This window comes from Hemiscyllium ocellatum, chromosome 4, assembly GCF_020745735.1.
Source record: "Hemiscyllium ocellatum isolate sHemOce1 chromosome 4, sHemOce1.pat.X.cur, whole genome shotgun sequence".
NCBI lineage: Eukaryota > Metazoa > Chordata > Chondrichthyes > Orectolobiformes > Hemiscylliidae > Hemiscyllium > Hemiscyllium ocellatum.
Window position 1 is genome coordinate 72,968,274 of NC_083404.1, and position 19,407 is coordinate 72,987,680.

Genomic DNA, 19,407 nt, shown 5'->3' on the forward strand with positions numbered 1-19,407 from the left:
CTTAAGTGATAGAAAATATTTTATTCCATGTTAGCCTATTAATCTTGAAATATAAATGGCCACATTAGGTGTGGCTATCTTAAGTATACAGAAAATAATCTGATAATGCTTGGGAAAGAGAAGATAGAATAGTACAGCACAGTGCAGACCCTTCAGCCCTCGATGTTGTGCTGACCTTTTATCCTACTCAAACATTAAATTAACCTACATACCCTTCATTTTACCATCATCCATGAACTATCCACAAGTCACTTAATTATACCTAATGTATTTGATTCTACTACCACCGCTGGCATTACATTCTATGTGCCCACCGCTCTCTGTGTAAGGAACCGACCTCTGACATATCCCTTAAACTTTCCTCCAATCACCTTAAAGTTATGGCCCCTTGTGATAGACTTTTTGCAAGGGCAGAAATGGCTCTGACTATTCACTCTTTCTATGCCTTGCATCATCTTGTACACCTCTATCAAGTCACCTCTCACCCTCCTCTGCTCCAATGAGAAAATCCCTAGCTCCCTCCACTGTTCTTCATAAGACATACCCTCCAGTCCAGACAGCATTCTGGTGAATCTCCACTGCACCCTGTCTAAAGCTTCCACATTCCATAATGAGGCGACCAGAACGGAACACAACATTCCAGGTGTGGTCTAACCAGGGCTCTATAGAGCTGCAGCATAACCTCGCGGCTCTTAAACTCTATTCCCTGCTAATGAAAGCCAACACCATATGCTTTCTTAGCAATGCTATCAACTTGGGTGCAACGTTGAGGGATCTATGGACATGGACACCAAGGTCCTGCTTTCCTCCACACTGCCAGGAATCCTGCCTTTAAACCTGTATTCTGCATTCAAATTTGACCTTCCAAAATGAATTACTTCATACTTTTCCAGGTTGAACTCCATCTGCCACTTCTCAGCCCAGTTCTGCATCCTGTCAATGTCCCGATACAACCTGCAACAGTCCTCCACACTATACTACTCCACCAATCTTCATGTCATTGGCAAATTTACTAACCCACATTTCCACTTCCTCATTCATTTATAAAAACCACAAAGAGCAGAGGTTCTAGAACAGGTCACTGTGGAATACCACTGGTCACCTTGCTGCAGGCTGAATACTTTCTATCTGCTACCATCCTCTGTCTTCTATGGGCCAGCCAATTCTGTAACTAGATTGCTAAATATCCCTGTATCCCATGCTTCATCACTTTCTCAATGAGCCCACCATGGGAAACTTAACAGACGCCTTGCTAAAATTCATGTACGCCACGTCCACTGCTCAATCTTCATCAATGTGTTTTGTCACATCTTCAAAGAATTCAGTAAGGCTTGTGAGGCATGACCTGCCCCCCTCAAAGCTATCTCTAATCAAACTATGGTTTTCCAAGTAATCATTGTGGGCGGCACGGTGATTCAGTGGCTAGCACTGCTGCCTTACAGGGCTAGGGACCTTTGGTTCGATTCCAGCCTCGGGCAGCTATCTATGTGGAGTTTGCACATTCTCCCTGTGTCTGCGTGGGTTTCCTCCTGGTGCTCTGGTTTCCTCCCGCAGTCCAAAGATGTGCAGGTTAGGTTAGATGGATTGGTCACACTGACTTCACAAATGTCAAGGGCCCTCTCAGTAGTGAATACTGAAGTATGTATTCATTAAAGACCTCCCCTCCCACCTCCAACTCCAGGTACATTCCCTCCACTATCCCTGATCAGCCCTACTCTCACTCTAGCCATCCTCTTGTTCCTCATGTAAGTATAGAATGCCTTGGGATTTTCCTTAATCCTACCCGCTAAAGCTTTCTCATGCCCCATTCTAGCTCTCCTAAATCCATTCTTCAATTCCTTCCTGGCTACCTGTCTGATCCTTGCTTCCTCAACCTTAAGCGTCCTTCTTCCCCTTGACTGGATGTTCCACATCCCTTGTCACTCAAGGTTCCTTCACCCCACCATCCCTTCCTTGCCTATCAGCAAGTACCCTCTAAACAACCTCCACATTTTTTGTCGTGCATTTCTCTGAGAACGTCCATGTCCAGTTTAGACACCCAGCTCTTGCCTAATAGAATTGTAATTTCCTCCTCACCCAATTAAATACTTTCACATAACATCGGCTTCTATCACTCTCCATGACTGTAGTAAAGGTCAGCGAATTGTGATGACTATCACCGAAATGCTCTCCCACTGAGAGATCTGACACCCAGCCTGGTTTGTTGCCAAGCACCAAATCCAATATGATCTTCCCTCCAGTCGGCCTATCTACATATTTTGTCAGGAATCCTTCCTGGACACAACTGACAAAAACTGCTCCATTCAAACTCTTTGTCCTAAGGAGGTTCCAATCAATATTAGGGAAGTTAAAGTCCCCTGTAACAACAACCCTGTTACTTCTGCACCTTTCCAAAATCTGCCTCCCAATCTGCTCCTCTCTGTCTCTGTTGTTATTGTAGAAAACTCCCAGTAAAGTGACTGCTCCTTTCCAGTTTCTGACTTCCACCCATACAGATCTGTAGACAAAGCCATATCAACGACCTCGTTTTCTGCAGCTGTGATGCTATCACTGAATAGCAATGCCCCCCCACCCCTGAAATCTTGTACCTCTCCCCCCTCTCCAGCCTTTTCCTTTTGAACAATCTGAGCCCTGGAGAATGTCCAACAACTATTCCTGCTCCTGTGATATCCAAGTCTCCATAATGGCCACACAACATAGTTCCAACTACTGATCCATGCTCTAAGTTCATCACCCTTATTCTTGATACTTCCTGCATTAAAATAAACACACTTTAACCTATCACACTGACTGAAACTTTGCCCTATCAAGTGTCTGTCCCTCCTCACAGACTTTCTGTACGCCATATCTGGGCTGTTCGCTAGCTACTCCATCCTTGGATCCATACCTCCGGTTCCCGTACTTCTGCCAAACTAGTTTAAACCCTCCCGAGGAGCTCAACCATATGTCCCGCCCAGGAAATTGGTACACTTGCAGTTCAGGTGCAAACCCATCCTTCTTGTACAGATCTTACCTTCACCAGAAGGTATCCCAATGATCCACATATCTGAAGCCCTCTCTCCTACACCAGCCCTTCAACCACATGTTCATCTGCACTCGCTCTCTGTTCCTAGCCTCACTAGCTTGAGATTACTACTCTGTGCGTCCTACGTTTTTAGCTTCCAACCTAATGCCTGAATTCACTTTTCAGGTCCTCATCGCTTTTTCTAGCTATGTCATCGGTACTGATGTGTACCACGACTTCTCTGGTTGCTTCCCCTCCCCCTTAAGAATCCTATAGGTACGATCAGAGACATCCCTGATGCTGGTAACATATCTGGGAGTCTCGTTTGTGACTAAAGAGTGTCCTCTGTTCCTCTCATCATTGAATCTCCTATCCTTATCGCTCTCCTATTTTCCTCCCTTTCCTTCTGAGCCACAGAGTCAGACTCGGTGCTAGAGACTTAGCCGCTCAGGCATTCCCCTGGTAAGAGCTGGTGACCACTAAGACTAAATGTCTGATTTTCTTCCGTCTTACGTGTTTCACTTGACAACATTTGTTACTATTTAAATACCCTGTCTTGGTATCTTACTTGAGATATCCATTTCCTATTATTGGGAAACCATGTCCTAAATTACTTGTTGATCTAAACGTATTAAACGTATTGTAGTATTAATTCATATTTGTATTTTATTTACATGCATCAACTTAATCAATTCTTTTCAATTTTCAAGCCCTTTGTTTGGGGTCCCAAGAATTCTGCTCATTCTCAAAGAATAAACGTTGGTGATTGAATGCTGCAATCATTGTTATGCTTACTGTAATATCCCTCTATCAGGTTACTGGAAGTTGCATAGTTTAACAATCTGCAACTAAATACTGGGGTGACAGTATCAAAGAATCATCCAGAACAATCCAAAATATTTTTTTCCTGGTCAGATCATATGCAAGCCTTCCATTTGTCATGTGGCATATACACTCTTGCTGTCACATTAGTGATCCAGTTTGGATGAGTGTTATGTATGGCTTCTCTGCCAATTATTTAATAGTACAAATTCTCTGAATTTGACTTTGTTTCATGATTTGCACTGCATTATTTTACTATTATTGTCAAATTTGGATAAGCGTATCTAAAAATAGAAGCAATGCAAGAGTTGAATGATAAGATGTGTTGCTTTAACCTCTTTGCAACTTTAGATATTTCCTATTCTTAAGCCTGTTATTTATCCATTTTTAAAGTACTGCTTCAAGCCTCTTATTGCTGCATTGTTGAAGCTGCTTCGTTTGAATGAGCTGCCAAACCTAAGACAATGTCTCTCTACAGAGGAACTTCCTTTATCCTAAGGACATAGGTGGGGAGTATTTTGTTTGGTTAATTGAATTCCAGATAATCGAATGCCAGATAACATAGTTTAGCCAAGTATCAGGACCTTGCAATCTTCTGAATAATCCAATATTTGGATAATCGCATGCCAGATAATCGAAGTTCCTCTGTATTTGGACAGATTACATAGCATTCTTCAGAGAAGAGCAATTGGTTATTTCAGCGTGCTGACGTGCATTCATTTGTCAAGCATCCCCACCAAACGGGCTTCATTGCTTTTATAATTTTTTTCTGAGTTCTTGACCTTGTTTGGAAAATCTGGTCCCAAAAAATTGGGAGAATGTGCCACTGGAAAAGCACAGCAGGTCAGGCAGTATCCAAGGAGCAGGAGAATCGCTGTTTTGGGCATAGGCCCTTCATCATCTTTCATTCCTGATAAAGGGCTCTTTCCCAAAACGTCTATTCCCCTGCCCTTTGGATGCTGCCTGACCTGCTGTGCTTTTCCAGTGCCACTCAACTCTGATCTCCAGCATCTGCAGTCCTCACTTTCTCACTCAGAAAAAAATGCATTTACTGTGCTCTAATTTTTCTGTGAGATCTTCCAATGGAGGATCCTTCAGAAATGACTCAGTGCAGTGAGCTTTGGAGAGACCAAAATCTATGTGGAATCTATGCTGATCTTTACTGCACTAGCTGCTATATTCCAGTAGGTAAAGAGTATAAAATTTCCAAACCTCCTTTTGAAAAACTAAAAATAGAGGGTATGAGGCAGTAAGTTTAATTAATTTGAAGAATTCAGCAATAATATTATCACTTAAGTGTGCTACCAAAAAGCTTATGTTAACTTATGATTACTGCCTCATGAAAGAAAAAAAAATCAACTGAATTCTGAAATTTAGACTGTTGGGCCATTTTTAAAAAATAACTGATTATGTGTTGCAATACATTGTGTTTCATGGTTAAGGTGTTATCAGGTCAGGGCTGCTGGTGCAGTGATAGGGAGTTAGGGAGTTAACTGGTTCAGGTTAGTTGAGTGAGGACTTAGCAAGAGTCAGGATGGTCATTGTGACTAACTGGGAATTCACTTGTATAGTTCTTTTGCAGTTAGATTAGTTTTTTTTGCCTTATTTCCTGGGTCATTATTCAGGTAACTGTGTCAGAACTGTCCAATGTCTCCAATTCCAACACAAAGTGGAAGACTTGTTTGGTGGCGGAGTCTCTGGGAGCATGGGAGAGAAATTTAGATTTCCTGGCAAACTCCCATTGAGTTACTCTTTTTTTGAGGGGCACTGTGACACATCTTCTTGGTTATTTCTCTGATGATCTGAAGCCTTGAAGATCTGAGCCCTTGTGTATAAATAGGCTGATACTTTTCCTTGGAACACACCAAGTGCAAACTTTTTTTCAAGTCTGGGAAGGGTTTCCTCTTAGGCTGTATCAAGGTAATGCTGACTAAGAAGAATGCCTTTGCATTTGGTGTCACGGTGGAGCAGTCTGAGAAGAGTGTGCTCTCAATAGGTGTCCTAAAGAAGTAGTTTGGAAAGGATAGCCTACTTGTTGGAAAGAACCAAAGTGTGACATCACAGGCAAAAAGGGAGTGGTCTTAGCATCTTGCAGGAGTAGAGGCTCCAAAGGAGAGAGTTAATTGGTAAGTCCAGGTAAAAGTTTCAACTTATATCACTTATAGTTTGTGGTGTAGGTTTGCTCGCTGAGCTGTAGGTATGATATCCAGACGTTTCATTACCTGGCTAGGTAACATCATCAGTGGCAACCTCCAAGTGAAGCGAAGCTGTTGTCTCCTGCTTTCTATTTATATGTTTGCCCTGGATGGGGTTCCTGGGGTTTGTGGTGATGTCATTTCCTGTTCGTTTTCTGAGGGGTTGATAGTATCTAGATCTGTGTGTTTGTTTATGGCGTTGTGGTTGGAGTGCCAGGCCTCTAGGAATTCTCTGGCATGTCTTTGCTTAGCCTGTCCCAGGATAGATGTGTTGTCCCAGTCGAAATGGTGGTTTTTTTTCATCTGTGTGTAGGGCTACGAGGGAGAGAGGGTCGTGTCTTTTTGTGGCTAGCTGGTGTTCGTGTATCCTGGTGGCCATCTTTCTTCCTGTTTGTCCTACGTAGTGTTTGTGGCAGTCCTTGCATGGAATTTTGTAGATGACGTTGGATTGTCCATGGGTTGTACTGAGTCTTTTAAGTTTGTTAGTTTTTGTTTGAGAGTATTGGTGGGTTTGTGTGCTACTAGGATTCCGAGTGGTCTTAGTAGTCTGGCTGTCATTTCTGAAACTTCTTTGATGTATGGTATTTTGAAACTTCTTTCATGTATGGTATAGTTTATAGTCTTTATATTTTCTAAGGGCTGTATTCTGTCGTAACATGGGATAGTAAAGAAGAGGCTCTAGAGTGAGATATTTGCTTCGAAACACCTTCCAAAAGGTTTCATTTAAAGGGGTAAGTCAAAGCTCAGTTGTGTTTCTTCTGCTGTACGTGGGAAGCTGGGCACGTTTCCGGTACAGAGACCAGCATGTGTGTCTCCACCTGCAGCTCCTGGTTTTGGACTAGAGACACTGGAGCATCCACAAAGGTGAGAGAATAGTAGATAGCATATGTTTGGAGGTGGCCACATTGCAGGCTAAGCCTCCATAGGGAGAGAGGGAATAGCTGGCCACTCATTGTGCACCATAAGTAAGAGGACTAGGCAGGTAGTGCAGGAATCCCCTGTGGCTGTTCCCCTGATAACTAGATATACTGCTTAGGATACTGTTTAGTTGAATGACCTCTGGGATAACAGCAACAGCCAATTTGTGGCAGTGTGTTGGCTCTTCTGCACAGGGGAAGAGCAAAAAAATGTGGAAATGCAATTGTCATAGAGGATTCAATTGTAAGAGGAATAGGTGTTTCTGGGACTACAAATGAGACTCCAGGATGGTCTACATGACGTCCTGGAGGGGGACGATGGACAAGAAGTGATCGTGGTACGCACTGGTACCAACGGCTTATGGTTTTTTTTAAAAAAAGGATAACGTCCTGAAAGCAGAATCTAGAGAGTTAGGCAGCAAGCTGAAAAGTAGAACCTCAAAGGTAGTGATCTCAGGATTACTATCAGTACCGTGTGCTAGTCAGAATAGAAATAGCAGAATATATCAGATGAACAGTGGCCAAAGAAATGGTGCAAAAGTGAGGGTTTCATGTTTCTGGGACATTGCAACCAGTTCTGGGGGAAGTTGGGCAAAATCAAACTAGTTATGATATTGTAGTGGAGGAATTCCTGGACTGTATATGGGATAGCTTTCTGGGCCAATATGTTGAGGGCCAAAGAGAGAACAGGTGATCTTTGACAGGGTATTATCTGGAATAATTGGTAATGTAGTTTCAAGAGACATCTTCGGGGTGATCGATTGTGATGGAATTCTTCATCAAGATGGAGATTGAGGTAATTGATTCTGAGACTAGTGTCCTCATTCTTTACTAGGGAAACTCTGACGTAAGGTGTGAGTTGGCTATGATGGTTTGGGGAATGTTACAGGAAGGAATAACCATAGATAGCCAATGGCAAATATTCAAAGAATATTTTTAAAAAAGTTTTTTCCTGTCTGCTGTAAAGAGGACAGTGGCAAACCATAACTTAATAGGGAAGTTAGAGATAGTATTAGATGCAAAATAGAGACATAAAAATTGGCAAGAAAAAGACCTGAGGGTTGAAACTATTTCAAAGTTCACAAAGGAGGACCAAGGGATTGATTTTGAAAGGGAAAATAGAACGCAGGTGTAAGCTTTTGGGAAACATAAGAATGGGCTGTAAATGTTTTTACAGGTCGGTAAAGGGAAAACATTGGAAACTTATGTAGGTCACTTACAGTCAGAAACAGGGTAATTTATGAGAAACAAAGAAATGGCTAATGAACTAAATTCATACTTTGCTTCATGATTAATCTACCAAAATTGATGCTGATAAATCTCCAGGCCCGATAATCTATATCCAGAGTACTTAAAGAAGTGGCCCGAGAAATAATAGATGCATTGGTGGTCATTTTCCAAGATTCTTCAGACTCTGGAACAGTTCCTGCAGATTGAATGGTAGGTAATATAATCAACTTCTTAAAAAGGAATGTAGAGAGACAACTGGGAATTGTAGAACAATGAGTCTGATGTCAATAGTACAAAAGATGTTAGAATCCATAGGATGTTATAGCAGAGCAATTAGAAAACAGTGGTAAAACCAGACACAGTCAATTTGGATTTAAAAAAGGGAAATCATGCTTGACAGACTTACTGGAATTGTTTGAGGATGTAACCAGTAGAGTTGATTGGGGGAATCAATGCAAGTGGTTTATTTGGACTTTAGGAAGGCTTTGACAAAGACTCACATAAGAGGTTAATGTGTAAAATTAAAGCGAATGGGATTTAAGTAGTGTATTGAGATGGTTTAAAAATTGTTTAGTAGATGGAACGCAAACAAAGAATAATTGGCAGTGACCAATGAGGTACTGTAGGGATATTCACAATACTTGTCAATGGTTTAGATGAGAGAATTAAATATAGTATCTCAAAATTTGCAGGTGACCTAAAGCTGGGTGGAAGGGTGAGCTGTGAGGAGGATGCAGAGAATTTGCAGTGTAATTTGGACAGGTAGAGAGAGTGGCAAAATGCATAGCTGATGCAGTATAATGTGGATAAATGAAAGATTATCCATTTGGGTAGCAAAAATAGGAAGGCAGATTATTGATTGGCTGTAAATTGAGAGAGGGGAGCATTCAGTGAGACCTAGGTGTCCTCATGCACCAATTGCTGATAGTAAACACACAACTGTATGTTGACCTTCATAGTGAGAGGCTGAGTACAGGAACAAGGGTGTCTCACTGTAATTATGCAAGGCATTGGTGAGGCCACACCAGGTATACTACATGCAGTTTTTTTTAGATTAGATTACTTAGTGTGGAAATAGGCCCTTCGGCCCAACAAGTCCACACCAACTCTCCGAAGAGCAACCCACCCAGATCTATTCCCCTACATTTACCCCTTCACCGAACACTATGGGCAAATAAGCGTGGCCAATTCAACTAACCTGCACATCTTTGGACTGTGGGAGGAAACCGGAGCATCCGGAGGAAACCCACGCAGATATGGGGAGAATGTGCAAACTCCACACAGACAGTTGCCTGAGGCAGGAATTGAACCCAGGTCTCTGGCACTGTGAGGCAGCAGTGTTCTTTATCTGATGAAGTTGATATTGCGACAGAGGGAGTGCAGCGATGGTAATTCAAACTGCTTGCTGAGACAGCAGGACCGACATGAGGAGTGATTGTTAGAATTGTATTCACTGGAGTTTAGAAGAATGAGGTGGGCTGTCATACAAACCTATAAGGTTCCTGCAGGACTGGACAGGTTAGATGCAGGAAGGATGTTCCCGCTGGTAGGGGAGTCCAGAACCAGAGATCATAGCTGAAGGGTAGGTGATAACCTTTTGGGACTGAGATAAGGGGAAATTTCTTCACCAAGAGAGTGGTGAGCCTGTTGAACTCACTGCCACATAAAGTGATTGAAGCCAAGACATTGTTTTTTCAAGAAGGAGGCAGATAAGTTTCTTGTAACTAAAGGTATCAAGTTAGATGGGTTAGGGCAGGATTAGGATACTGAACTCAATGGTCAGCTGTGATCATATTGAATGGTGGAGCATTCAATATTGAATGAAGGATTGAATGCTGCAAATGTGTTGCTGGTCAAAGCACAGCAGGCCAGGCAGCATCTCAGGAACAGAGAATTCGACGTTTCGAGCATAAGCCCTTCATCAGGAATAAGAGAGAGAGAGAGCCAAGCAGGCTAAGATAAAGGGTAGGGAGGAGGGACTAGGGGGAGGGGCGATGGAGGTGGGATAGGTGGAAGGAGGTCAAGGTGAGGGTGATAGGCCGGAGTGGGGTGGGGGCGGAGAGGTCAGGAAGAGGATTGCAGGTTAGGAGGGCGGTGCTGAGTTGAGGGAACCGACTGAGACAAGGTGGGGGGAGGGGAAATGAGGAAACTGGAGAAATCTGAATTCATACCTTGTGGTTGAAGGGTTCCCAGGCGGAAGATGAGGCGCTCCTCCTCCAGCCGTCGTGTTGTTGTGTTCTGCCGGTGGAGGAGTCCAAGGACCTGCATGTCCTCGGTGGAGTGGGAGGGAGAGTTAAAGTGTTGAGCCACGGGGTGATTGGGTTGGTTGGTTCGGGCGGCCCGGAGGTGTTCTCTGAAGCGTTCCGCAAGTAAGCGGCCTGTCTCCCCAATATAGAGGAGGCCACATCGGGTGCAGCGGATGCAATAGATGATGTGTGTGGAGGTACAGGTGAACTTGTGGCGGATATGGAAGGATCCCTTGGGGCCTTGGAGGGAAGTGAGTGTGGAGGTGTGGGCGCAAGTTTTACATTTCCTGCGGTTGCAGGGGAAGGTGCCGGGGGTGGAGGTTGGGTTGGTGGGGGGTGTGGATCTGACGAGGGAGTCACGAAGGGAGTGGTCCTTGCGGAACGCTGATAGGGGAGGGGAGGGAAATATATCCTTGGTGGTGGGGTCCGTTTGGAGGTGGCGGAAATGGCAGCGGATGATACGTTGTATGCGGAGGTTGGTGGGGTGGTAGGTGAGAACCAGTGGGGTTCTGTCTTGGTGGCTTGAAGGATTGAATGGCCTACTCCTGCTCCTACGTTTTTATGTCTGTTTTTAACTGGTTTTTAATTATTTCAGCAAAATATTGCCAGTGGTTTTCTGAAAGTTTAATGCATATCAACTGCATTTTGTTTGTATGACAAATGAGTTTTAAAGAAAAAGTTTGTTTAAATATTATATCATTGCTCAAAAATAAGTTGTGACTCTTCGGCTTGGTGATTGGTTCCATTGGATGTGTGCTTTTCCCATGAACAAAAGTACAATTTAAGAATTTTGCCAAACGTGTACAGCGACATGCTGTTCAATATTAAATTTTGAGACTAGTTAGTCCACTTGTTTGTTTCACAACGATCTTAGCTTCAAAATTAAAACAGTGCCTAGAACATGTAAAGATGCCATAGTCTTACCAGACCATAGGGCTGCTCTATCATATCTGAGAGTTGGCTACACTAAGTGAAGAAGTGATTTGCAACCATGTAGGCAAATATGACTGTAAGTTTCAGTGACTTGTATTTCTATTGTGCCTTAGCAATAGGAAAGTTTTTACTTAACTTAATAAATAGGTATAAAGAAAATTGATTCCAGGCTGTCAGGGAAAGTTTGAGAGTAGGAATAAGCTTGGTGAAAGAGCTTGGTCTTTGAAAGATTGTTAGAAACGTCGAGTGTGGTTTTGGCCAGTAGTTCTAAAGGATTAGGGTGAAGGCAGCTGAAAGCTGCATTCATGGGGCATGTTGGAAGCAGCAGGGCATACAATAGTACACAATATTGCAGTCAAAGTGATGAAAGGATTTATGCCCTCTAGGACCTACAGTTAAATGGAATTTGCAAAATGAATGAATATTTAAAATGTGATAAGGGTAAGGACGCGTCGTAGGCCAACAAACTGAGAAATTGAGACTTAGTATCAGAATTCATGTACAACAGAGTTGTGAATAAATTGGCATTTATGGAGGGAGATTGAGAGGAGACCAGCAAATGAATCACACACAGACTAGATTCTCAACTATAACAATAACCACCCTAACATCCACTAACAGAGCTGTGTTAAGACTCTGTTTAAAAAAGAGCTATAACACACTGCAACACCCCAGAGGTCCACAAAAAAGAGGAGCACCTATACGAAATCTGTGCTAATAACAGGTACCCTAGCAGCTTCATCTGCCGATGCCTGGCATACAAACGACACTAAGAAGACACTGTGCACCCCAACACTCTGACTACCCTACCTATATTAGAAATGGCTCAGAACTGACTACTAGACTTCTACACCATCTAGGAATAATGACAGCACACAAACCAACAGCCGTACTTCAGCTGCTATTCAAGCCAGATGACCCCATACCCCCAACATGCAGGATGAATGTGATCTACAAAACACCATCCAACAACTGCAAGAAACATTATATAGGACAAACAGCCAGGAAACTTGCCACCAGAATACAAGACAATCAGCTTGTAACAAAAGAACGTGACCAGTTCTCCCTCATGTCAATACACACTGGCAATGAAGGACACAAATTCAGCTGGGCCAATGTTATGATACTGTGACACGCAAAATAAATTCCTGGAAACCTGGTATTCATCGATTGGTTCCATAAACAAATATGTTCAGAGACAACACAGCGCTGAAAATGTCACCCAGTCAGGAGAGAAAACATTTGCAGAAAAATCAACTGGCTTGGCCAACCGACCAGCAACTTCTACGTATACGTCTGGTCAGCACACTACTACAATGATGTGAATGCTTTGGAGAGGGTACAGAAAAGGTTTACCAGGACATTGTTTAGTATGGGGATTTTAGCAATGAAGAAAGATCGGATAGACTGAATTTGTTTTCACTGCAATGCAAGAGTTTTGAGGAGTGACCTGATAAATGTTAATAAGATCGTGAATGGCATGGAGAGAGTGGAAAGTATGAGGCTTTTTCCCCAGGGTGGAGGGGTCAATTACTAGGAGGCACAGGTTCAAGGGGTGGAGGTGGAGGATGGGGAAGTTTTTAAAAGAGATGTGCCAGACAAGTCTTTCATATACAGTGGTGAGTGCCTGGAACGCAATGTCAGAGGAGGTGGTGGAAGCAGTCACAATAGCAGCATTCAAGAAGCACTTGGACAAATGCATGAATAGGAGTAAAGGGGTATGGATCCTGCAAGTGAAGACAGTTTTGGTATGGAACTGCAAAACATGTCTATGCAGCCTCAAAGGGCTGAAGGATCTGTGCCTGTGTTGCTTTGTTCTTTGTTTCTCTGTGATCTTTCTGAAAGAGCTGAAATGTTAACTAGGTTTCTGGCCACAAATATTCCAGTAACCTAAAGAGTATTTCCAGGATTTTTTTTGGTTTTATTTCAAATTTTCTGCATCTGCAATAATCAGGAAATTTCAAATCTGAAGGTGACAAATAGTGACCGTTTGGCAATTCAACTGTGGGAAGAATGAGTGAACCGTGTTGTGATGGAATTAACTAGTAATACTACAGTTAATTCTGATATAAAGCGACAGGGCCGTTCTCGTGCGATCTCGCATAATAGGAAAATCACACAATAGCCACAAATGGGACGGGAATTGCATTACAGCCAATACAGTTAAGGAAGGTTTGTGTTCCACAAATAATGGTCTAAATTCTCCAATCGTGTTAAAACCAATTTGCATTGAAGAAACACTTGTTACAACAGAACTGATTGTATACAGGTTCTTAAGCTTAGATCAGCATAGAATACTGATAGTCTTTTTCAGACCAAGGAACTGATTAGCTGAAGTCTTGTATATGAGATCCACATTTACCCTTTTAAACTATGGGGAGTCCCCTAAAGAAGGGGAGTCAGAAGATTTGAGTGGGTTCAATTGGTGGGCAGAATCACTTTTGTTCCTTATGTACACTTTCTCAAATTGGGGAATGCAAAGATAAACAGCTTGTGCATAAACAGTGCACAGCTTGTGAATTAATTGCCAAATGTTAACAAAATAACCTCGATTCCTGATGAAGGGTTTTTGCCCAAAACGTCGATTTTCCTGCTCCTCTGAAGCTTCCTGACGTGCTGTGCTTTTCCAGCAACACTCTGATCTGGACTCTGGTTTTCAACATCTGCAGTCCTCGCTTTTGCCCAAAATTGATAATGAGCCTGGTATTAAAGACACTCCTTTAGAGAAGCAGTGGCCAGTTAACTCAGATGATTAATGTAGTCCCTTTATGCCATGGTCATGGGGGTCAATCCTGATACATTGCTGATCCCTGAACAGTAGTTCCGAAGTACAGCGTAGTATAAACCAGAAAATAATGCGAAGGATTGTGAGAAGAACATGATGGTAATTATGCGTGATTTGAACATGTTGATTGGATTAATCAACTTGGCAAGGGTAGCCTTGAAGAAAGTGTGTGTAAGGGACTGTTTCTTAGAGCAACATAGAGTCCTAGAGATGTACAGCAGGAAAACAGATCCTTTGATCCAACTCGTCCATGCCGACTAGATATCCTAACCTAATTTAGTCCCATTTGCCAGCACTTGGCGCATATCCCTCCTTTCCTGATGAAGGGCCCTTTCCCAAAACATTGATTCTCTTGCTCCTCAATACTGCCTGACCTGCTGTGCTTTTCTAGCATCCCACTCTCTACTCTAATCTGCAGGATCTGGTCTCCTCATTTTCTCTCGTATCCCTCCTTTCCTATTCAGATGCCTCTTAATTGTTGTAATTGTACCAGCCTCCACCACTTCCTCTGGCAGCTCATTCCGTACAAGCACCACCCTCTGCGTGAAAAAGTTGCCCCTTAGATCCCTTTTAAATTTTTCCTCTCACTTTAAACCTATGGCCTCTAGTTCTGGACTCCTCCACCCTATCCAAGCCCCTCATGATTTTATAAACCTCGATAAGGTCACCCCTCCAGCCTCCGATGCTCCAGGGAAAACAGCACCAGTGTATTCAATCTTTCCCTACAGCTTAGATCTCCAACCCTGGCAACATCCTTATGGATTTTTTTCTGAACCCTTTCAAGTTTCACAACATCCTTCTGATAGGATGGAGATCGGAATTGCACACAATATTCCAAAAGTGGCCTAATCAATGTCCTGTACAGCTGTAACATGACCTGGCAATGCCTATACTCAATGCTCTGACCAATAAAGGAAAGCATACCAAAGGGACACGTTCTTCACTATCTTGTCTACGTGTGACTCCACTTTCAAGGAACTGTGAACCTCTAGTCCAAGGTCTCTCTTTTTTTTTCCAGCAACACTCCCCAGGACCTTCCCACTAAGTATATAGTTCCTGCCCTGATTTATCTTTCCAAAATGCAGCACCTCACATTTATCTAAACTAAACTCTATCTGCCACTCCTCAGCCCATTGGTCCATCTGATCAAGATTCTGTTATACTATGAGGTAGCTGTCTCCGCAGTTCACTGCACCTCCAATTTTGGTGTAATCTGCTAACGTACTATACCTCCTATGTTCACATCCAAGTCATTAATGTAAATGACGAAAAGCAGTGTACCCAGCACCAATCTTTGGCACACCACTGGTCACAGGCTCCTGCCATAGAGTCAAGTGGAGAACTGGCTGCATTAGATTTGATATTATGGAATTGAGCAGGATTAATAAATAAGGATAGTTAAGGATTCTTTGGAAGGATTGACCACCACATGCTAGAATCTCAAATTCAGACTGAAAGAGTGAAGACAGATTTTTAACATTGGGCAAAGATTTAAACAGGCTTGAGGAAGGAATTGGCCCTAACAGACTTGGCACAAATGTTCAAGGGCAGGACACTTGAAGAGCAATGGCAAATGTTTAGGGAGATATGAAATACTTCTCAATAAAACTTATCCTTAAGAGGAAGAGGAATTGAAAAATCATCCATGGTTTAACAAGGAAGTGAAAGATTACATAAAGGTAAAAACTAGGGCATATGCTGTTTTAAAAAAAAACCTAGTGGCAAGCTGGAGGATTGGGACAACTTTGAGCATCAGCAAAGAGTTACTAAAAACAAAATCAAAAGAGTCAAGATGAACTACGAAAGGAAACTAGCAGAAAACATTAGCACTGATACCAAAAGCTTCTGTAAGTATATAAAAAGGAAGAAAATAGTGAAAACAAATGTTGACGCTTTAGAGGATGAAAATGTGAGGTAATCATGGGAAACTCGGAGATGCCAGAGGCACTGAAACAATATTGTATCTTGGTTTTCATAGTGAAAATCATTTCTCCCCAAAAACTGCAGTTACTGCAGAGGAACATGGTGAATTACTGTAACAAGGAAAAAAGTATTAAGGAAACTGATGGGATTAAAGGCAGCGAAGTCCCAGGGGGCCTGATGGTCTGCACCTGAGGGTATTAAAGGAGATGGAATCAGAGGTAGTGGGTGGATTAGTTATAATTTTCCAAAACTTGCTGGATTGTGGAAACGTACCACAGTGATTTGGAAATATGCTAACGTGACTTATTCAGAAAGGGAGATCAGCAAAAACTGGGAAACTATAGACCAATTAGTTTGACCTCTGCAGTGGGCAAGTTGTTGGAGTCAATCAAAAAGGGAGATAACTGAACACTTGGAAAAACAAAGCAGAATTCACCAGTGTCAGCACTGGTTTCATGAAGGGTAAATCATGCTTGACAAAGTTGTTGGAGTTCATTTGAGGATGTAACCAGCAAGATAGATATTGTGATCCAGTTGATGTGGTATACCTAGATTTCTAGAAGGCATTTGACAAGGTGCTACACAAAAAACACTGATCCAGAAGGTGTTATCCCAGGGGTTGAATATAGAATACTGGCTTGGATAGAGGATTGGCTGACTAATAGAAAGCAGAGAGTTAGTGTAGTAGAGTCCTTCTCTAGATGGTGAATTGTAACTTGTGGGGTACCACAGGGTTCAGTTCTTGGACCTCAACTATTTACAGTCTATATAAATTATCTCCAAGCAGAGACATGTAGCATAGTAAAGTTTGTGGATGATAATGACAGGTGGGAAAACAGACAGTAATGGGTTAGAATTTACAGATGGATATTTCTAGGCTGAGGAATGGGCCAGAATCTGGTAAATGCACTTTAATGCGCATCGGTGCGAGGTTATCACCGTTTTGGTTAGTAAATCAAAGGAGGCAAATTATTTAAATGGGAAGCGGATCCAAAATGTATCAGTGCAGAGGGATCTGGGCATCTTTGTGCATGGGTACACAGGTGCAGTTTATAATAAGAAAAGCATTTATTACAAAGGTACTGGATTATAAAAGTAAAGCAGTCATTCGGTATGCTTTCCTTTATTGGTCAGAGTATTGAGTATAGGAGTTAGGTGGTCATGTTGCGGTGGTACAGGACATTGGTAAAGCCACTGTTGGAATATTGCGTGCAATTATGGTCTCCTTCCTATCGGAACGATGTTCAGAAAGGGTTCAGAAAAGATTTACAAGAATGTTACCAGGGTTGGAGGATTTGAGCTGTAGAGAGAGGCTGAATAGGCTCGGGCTGTTTTCCCTGGAGCATCGGAAGCTGAGGGGTGACCTTACAGAGGTTTATAAAATCATGTGGGACATGGATGGGATAAATAGACAAAGTCATTTTCCTGGAGTGGGGGTGACTAGAACTAGAGGGCATAGGTTTAGGGTGAGAGGGGAAAGATGTAAAAATTGCCCCTTAGGTCTCTTTTATATGCAGAGGGTGGTATGTGTATGGAATGAGCTGCCAGAGGAAGTGATAGAGGCTAGTACAATTGTAACATTTAAAAGGCATTTGGATAGGTATATGAATAGGAAGGATTTGGAGGGATATGAGCCAGGTGCTGGCAGGTGGGACTAGATTGGGTTGGGATATCTGCTTGGCATGGATGGGTTGGACCGAAGGGTCTGTTTCCGTGGTGTACATCTCTGACTCTGTATAAGTGTTGTTATAATTCTAAAAGGTGTTGCCTGGAATATTGTGTTCTGTTCTGTCTCCTTACTTGAATTTGGTGGTACTGGAGGCAATTCGGAGGAGGTTCACAAGGTTGATATCAGGGATAAAAGGGCTGTCATTTGAGGAGTGGTTGAATGGCTTGGGCTTGTACTTGCTGTAGTTCAGAAGAATGAAGAGGATTCTGATTGAGGAATGTAAAATGCTTAAAGGGTATGGATAAGGTGGCTGTGGAACAGGTGCTCTTATTGTGGGACAGTCTCGAATAAAAGAGTAGAGTGAGAGGAGGTTGATTCAAAACTGAGATGAGGAGAAACTACTTCTCAGAGGGTTGTGAATCTGTGGAAATCACTGACCCAGACTGTGATAGAGGCAGAATCAACCAACAGATTCAAAAAAGAAATAGGTATGTTTCTGATGAAACGTGAGATAAAGGGCTGTGGAGAGCAGGCAGGATCCTCCACCCACCCTGCCTCCAGCAAAAATGCTATCACTAATTCCCAATTCCTCTGCCTCCACTGCATCTGCTCTGAGGAGAACTAGTTCCACCACAGAACACACCAGGTGGCCTCCTTCTTTAAAGATGCAATTTCCTTTCCCAAAAGGTGGTTGATTCCCTCCAGCGCATCTCATCCACTTCCTGCACCTCTGCCCTCGAACCCCACTCCTCCATCTGCAACAAGGACAGGACCTCCGGTCCACACCTTCCATCCCACCATCCTCCTTTACATCGTGTCATCCTCCGACATTTCTGCCATCTACAAACTGACCCCACCACCAGAGATATATTTCCCTTCCCACCCCATCGGCTTTCTGTAAAGACTGTTCCCTGCGTGACTCCCTCATCAAGTCCATGCCCGCCCCAACAACCCATCCTCCCCTCCTGGCACCTGCCACCACATGAATTACAAAACCTGTGCCCACACCACCACCACCTTACATCCATCGAAGGCCGCAAAGCAGTCTTCAACATCCATCAAAGTTTCACCTGCACTTCCACACGTCATTTACTCACGAAATCACTCTGCCCCACCGCCCCGTGGCCGAATACTTCAACTCTCCCTCACGCTTTGCCGAGAACATGCAGGTCCTGGGCCTCCTCCATCACCACTCCCTTACCACTCAATGTCTCGAAGAAGAAGGCTTCAGTTTACGCCTCTGGACCCTCCAAACCTATGGCCTCAATGTGGATTTCACCAATTTCTTCATTTCCCCTCACCCCACCTTACCCCATTTCTAACCTTCCAGCTCAGCACTGTCCTTATGGTCTGTCCCATCTGTCCATCTTCCTTCCCACCTCTCTGCACCGCCCTCCCCTCCGACCTAATCCCAACTCCCCCACCTCCATCCACCTATTACACTCTCAGCTACCTTCACCCCTCCAGCCCCACCCCCTCCCATTTATCTCTCCACCCCCAAGGCTCCCAGACTCATTCCTGTTGAAGGGCTTTTGCCCGAAATGTCGATTTTTTTTTTTCGTGCTCCTTGGATGCTGCCTGACCTGCTGTGTTTTTTCAGCACCACACTCGTGTTTCTAATCTCCAGCATCTGCTGTAGTCACTTTCATCTAGGAAATTGAAACTAGGGAGTGGAGTGAATTT

At 43.1% G+C, this 19,407-nt stretch overlaps 1 protein-coding gene across 4 annotated transcripts in view; it reads left to right on the forward strand.

Moving 5' to 3' along the window:
* tmem68 (transmembrane protein 68) overlaps positions 1-19,407 on the forward strand; it is a 61,253-nt gene that overhangs the window by 6,440 nt on the left and 35,406 nt on the right. The gene's annotated exons all lie outside the window — the stretch shown is intronic.